Source organism: Fringilla coelebs, assembly GCF_963513975.1.
Source record: "Fringilla coelebs genome assembly, chromosome: 10".
Lineage (NCBI taxonomy): Eukaryota > Metazoa > Chordata > Aves > Passeriformes > Fringillidae > Fringilla > Fringilla coelebs.
This window is the reverse complement of record NC_140036.1, coordinates 14,462,724-14,468,723: the sequence shown is the minus strand read 5'-3', so window position 1 is coordinate 14,468,723 and position 6,000 is coordinate 14,462,724.

Sequence of the window (6,000 nt, the reverse complement as noted above, 5' to 3'; positions counted from 1 at the left end):
GCTTCATGTCTTTTGTCTTTACCTCCTCCAATTTCCCCTTTTTTTTTGTTTTCATAGTTGAGGAACATCATGTTATATTTGTTTATTCATTCATTTTTAAGACAATAACGAGTATTTCCAAACTCTTGGTTGCCCTAACTTAATTATATTGTAAGTATAATTAAACCACAGTGTTGCTGAGGATATCTGTTCCTTAGATGCTCTGCCAGCAGAGTAACCACCATATACCTTTTTCATTGTCTGGGAAGCTTCCTTGGCAGGCTTCACTAGAAGGTGTCAAAAAAGTGGTAATAAATCACAGTCAATTTAGAGCAGGAAATTAAATATTAAATTAAATTAAACTTTAACACACGATTCATTTTTATGAGTATTTCTTCTTTTGTTTTGTTTGTTTGCTTCTTTGCTTGCTTTGTTTGTTGGTTGGTTTGTTGGGGTTTCTTTTTCCCCAGAGAGAAAACCCACATGTGTGCTGGTAGAATGTTTTATGGTAAGGTCAAAAGCAGCCCGTGAAGATGACAAGTTACCTAGATCTGAGTGTTTCACACCTCCTGGTCAGACTTGATGATAGTTGTGTGTATCAGCAACCATTTTGGAAATCTTTTAGATTTTGTAGGAAGGATACCGTGATAAATTGTAAAATGGAAAATAATTTTTCTTAAAGGAAGACCCTCTACCTGAGAGTAGGTCCAAAAGTGGCTGGAGATTTGCTATAGCATCACTGATCCATGGAGAGGATAAAAGAAAATTTTGATGCCAGTTCTTAGACATCCTCTTGAAGCCAAAGGAGGTGACACTATGGCTGCACTTTTCCTGCTGTTTTTTCTGCAGTCCTCCCCCCTCTCCCTCACTCTTGTGAGGTGCTGAGTTGTAGATGGCTGAGTCTCAGCTGCTCTCCAGACTTTCCCCTGTGCTGTGAAACACCCAAACGCCTTCACTGCCAGCTCTCAGCTCTCTGTCATCAGCTTACTCCCACTGTCACAGCCCAGGTCTCCCACCAGCCACACCAACAACAAGCATGGTGGCAGAATGGACTCCTGCAGGGATTCTGCTTGAAGACCTTAAGACAGACTCTGTAAGAACTCCCAAGAGGAGCAGATGCCTGTGAGTGCCACCTTGTGTCCTTCCAACAGAAGAAAGAAGAAACTCAGTGCCTGGAGCTGCAGTGGCTGGTCAGCAGCACCTTGTGGTCATGTGTCACTAAGGTAGCCCATAAACTGATCATACCTCATGGTGAGATTGTCATGATCTTTATTTTTTTTTTTCCTGAGATCCTGCTTGCTTGTTTTAGACACATTGGTCAGTACTGCTGCGTCCTTGGACTTCCAGCAGCAAACCACCACCTAAATGCAGTAAAATGGACCTGGGTCCAGTTCTCTTTGTGCAGCAGCGTTTTCAGCTGTGTTTCAGCAGTCTGGTGGTGCTTGGCTCTGCTCTTTTGATTCTCTTGCTCCTCCAGCACCCACAGGGCCCATTTGGACTTCTGCAGCTGCCATCACTGCTCTGTTACACCCTGCAGTGGAGAAGAGTCTCAGCCTGCCTGACCCTGGTGTGGCTGCTCCTGTGGCCAGCTCATTTGTGTTTCTGCAGGATTTCTGCAGATCTGCTCCAGGCCATGTTCTCATATTGGCCTGTACTGAGAGATGCTGTGGAAACACAGAGCACCTTCCCCTAGAGCAGGGTGCTCAGAGCCCCATCCAGCCTGGCCTGGAACATGTCCAGATATGGGGCAGAAGTCCTTGCTTTGCCTCCATATGACCAAACTCTTATTTTTCCCTAAACACTTTGATCAAGACAAATGAAATCAAAGTGTTTGCTTCCCGGCTGGCAATATTTTCCCACATACTGCAAATTTCCTTTCACTGCCCATGGCTTGTAGGAACAGCTTTTGGCAAGTCAGAGTAAAAACTACTTTCAAAGTACTGTGCCTTTCTATTTAGGGAATAAAATTACTGCAAATTAACTTTAAAGGAGCCTGCGCTGGCTAGAATTTTAAACCTCAAAACAGGTCTAAAGTACTCTGCAAATCTATTAAAATCTGAGATTTTAAAAAAGGGGCAAAAAAGAAGATAGACTTATTCTAGGGAGGCAAACAGGGAAAGAAATAAGTCCTCTGGTATTGCCCAGGAAAGATAGGCACCTCCAGAGCTCATGCTTTACAATTCAATAACTTAACAGTTCAATAACAGAAATTGTCTTTCAGACACTTGAAGTTCTTGTCACTTGCTTTACAAAGCACAATCCTTTTCTAAAGCTTAACTTACGGTGCTGTTTGGTCTACTAAAAACATGCTAATTTCTTTCTGAAGCTAATACAGTCCTCCTGATGTCCTCAAGAAACAAAGCTTAGAAAAAGCCCCTCAGTAATGACTCAGGACATCGTGTTTCTGCACTTCAGTTTACAAAAGTGAGAGTTTAGAGGAATGGTGATGCTGCTGAAAATCTTTCTACTCCCATGACTGTCTGAATCTTGAAGTTAAATGAAAAAAAGGTGAAAAAAAACCAGAACAAATCGCTAGACCTTTAATTATAACCTGATCATTTTGATCACAGCAATAAATATAACAAATGCGAGGCAAGTATGTGTGTGAGAGTGCAGGACAGAGAAAGGTTTAGGGCAAGGATCAGTGGAAAATCTTTAGAAATGATGTAAGAGAAAGCAAAGGCAGTGATTGGAGTTTGTAGCTTACACCAGACACTATAAAAACTCTGAAAGAAAGCTGAACATTAGGGATAAGTTAGGAGGAAGAACATAGCAGGACCATTAAAGTTGGAATTGCTTGCATCCAATGCAAGGTAAGAGGAGTGAGGGCAGAATGTGTTGGGGATGTTTTGTGTCTTCTGCTCTTTTTACAGAAGCATTCTTCCCTTCTGTGTTTTCCTCTTTTTGATTTTTTTCTTCATTTTTTTTTTTTAAATTAACAGACTTGTAAAAGGTATAAAGATCTGATGGGAAAAGCACAAGTACTTTTTCCAGTACTTTTTACTTTAGAATTAAGATAATAAGGTGCTTGTCACCTAGGATTTTTGGTAGTAAAACTGAGCTACAAATATTCAGTGGAAACTTATTTCCTTCAGTTAATCAACCAATATTTAAACAGAATGTGTCAGTACATTTTGCAACAGAGACAAATTACTTTTATGCTGTTGTAGTGCTTTGCAGTAAACTGCTGTCTGTTTATATTGTTATGGATTTTCCTTTTGTGTAAGTTATTGTCAAATGCATATTACTTCTTAAAATGAGCTGAGGAGCTGTGACAGAATAATTCTTTTGCATTGCTAAATATCTCATGCGGTAGATGAGTTTGCTACATCTAAAATATTGGAAAACATGAGATAAATTATTTAGGAAAAGTCTCTAATTTCTGGATCTGCAAAAGGGTTTTACTATAGACAAATGGTGATCCAGATTCTGCTGCATTCCTGCAATAATAGAATAACTGCAAAAACATTCCTACACTAACAGAGTAATTATCATTATCCAGTGATCTGGCTAGTTCAGCTTTGTACCCCTGTAACTGAAGGCAGACTCTGATTCTGTGATAGTCATTGTAATTTCTCCATTCTGAGTTCAAAACTATTTCACTGTTTTTTTTTTTCCTCCCACACTGAAGTTGTACAAGTAAATACATGCAAACAACGTTTGGTTTAGATGTCCAGAGGCTACAATAAAGTTCAGAATCCACTAATTTTTGAAGCACTAACATGCAGTGCCCTTAGCTTTCCTTACTTGGTCTTTCAATTTGCAATGATTGTTCTCTCGTGGGGAATGCAGAGCTGAAACCTGAGGAGTTGAGAGGACATTTTGTGCCTCTGCCCACTGCTTAACTCAAGAAATTTATTATTGCATTTATCTGTCTCTGCTCACCTGTATTCAAAATGCAGCTCAACCTACTTTTCTTGTAAAATACTTTGAACATTATGAGGGATAACAGACAAAAACCCCCAGCTCAAACCAAGCAATTCTATGGTGTAAATGATGAGAAAACTGCAAAATATATCCGGCTGGACCAGGCATTCTTCATTTTTTATAAATACCTGCCAATCTGATTTCAGCAGATTAGGACTTTGTTTTCACTCTTGGAATGAATGACAAGTGCCTTTCTGGGCTTCTTGAATAGCCAATTAAAACACACAACAGTTGTAAGAGCTCTGTTAGACTGACAACGATTGCAAGTGCTTGCAGCTTTCCTTCTCTTCTCACTTAACTCAGAGAGAGGGTTACTCTCTAATTTACATTTGCCATGCATCTCCCCCAAGACTTTTCTTCTTCAAGTAACACCCTTGATCAGAATGTTTAAGTGTTTTTTGAGTAAATCAGTATCAGTATTTGAATCTTGTTAAGAAATTCCAATGCCATTCTTGTCTCTGAAAAGCTTATCTTGAGGGATATTTTTATTGTATTTTAAATGGTCTGCTTTTCTATTGATAACCAATTTTGCTAACATACTCTTTATACCTGGTGTGAAGATCTTCTACTTATCACTTCAATGCTGTTAGGAACAATTTTTTTCCTAATATAGAAAACCACAATCTATTTCTTGATTTTTCTTGATGGAAAGATTTCTTATTTTTGCTTCAAATTCTGAAGATGGCACTCTAACAATGAAAAGTTTTGGGCTCTTGTGGAAAAGAAGAAAGAAAGCTGAATGTCAAATTGTTGGAAATGTTATGAAAAGTTGGCATGTTTAGTCAGTACATATATAAACAGTGTAGAGCTGAGAGTTTGTTGGCAATGAAGAATAGTCTAATAATGTTTTGTATTCCATGTACATACCAGGAATACTGCAGCTCACTCAATTATCTTTTGAGGAAAGGTGCAAATAGGTTTTTCCCATGACGAGATATTTTTTTACACTTCATAGCATCCTTCTTCATTAACAAGCCCCTTCTAGATGGGCTTCATCACTTCTGTTTGTCTGTTGCTTCATGTCTCCTACTTTTATGGTATATATATGAATTTGGGGATTTTAGTTTTTGAAATCTGTTGCTAAAAATGGATTTATTACACAGTGTAATAGTGTAAATGTGTAGCTAGCTTTGCAGTATGTCCAACCTGTGTCCTTCCTGCCCATTCTAAAGAAAATTGTCCTCATTTTTTCTGTGTGGCCATTTGGTTTCATGCCCTGCTTTCAAGGGAGGAGATGAGAACCATGACTGACTAGTCTTTTCACAAGTGTTTGCCCACCTCTGTCAGTTCATTTGTTCCTGAATCATGCTTGTGTCTGTTCAGCCAAGGTGCCCTGGCAGGGCTGTGTTCATCATGCACTTCTTGAATTCTTCATGGGAGTTAGAGGGTCACCTCTCCATCCTTTCTCCACATGATGCCAGTGCTGCTCCCACAGATGTTGTGTCCTGTGGGGCAGGATCCCTGCAGCAGCTAAACCACTGAAACCATGGCATAAAGCTGTTTTGTCTGGGTACAACTGGTAGGGACAGCTGTGTGCTCGAGCAACTTCTGAGCCAAAGCACAGCTGTCAAACAGGCAAAGGAGGCTAACGTGGTGACATGAGAGCATGTCAGGACTGAACACCAGAAATCATGGTACAGGGCATGCAATTATTGAAATGAAGGCTTTAGAAATCAATCAACGAGTCTTGACTACCTTGAGAAACCTTGAAGAACCTTCGTTTTCAGGAAGTGAAGCGTGCTTGGCCTTGAAATACTGTCTGACAAAAAGGTTCTTTTGAGACACAAAAGTGCCTAGTTATCTCAAAATAACTAATCATAAGCCTCTTGCATAAGTCTATGAATTTTAAGTTCTCTCTGGTTCCACTAGATGAAACCTACCTGCCTCTATACATCTCTACAGTCATGAAACTGAAAATAGAAGGAAAATATATTGTAGAAGTTGTGTCTGTACCATGTATAACAAAATATATGGCATTGTTTAAAAATCTATGCCTACTCCAGAAAACACATTATTGATAACATAAAGAGCCTGACACTGGCAGCTTACATTTCATTTTGTCACTAAAGCCCCATGTTTCAATGTGTGGCTTCA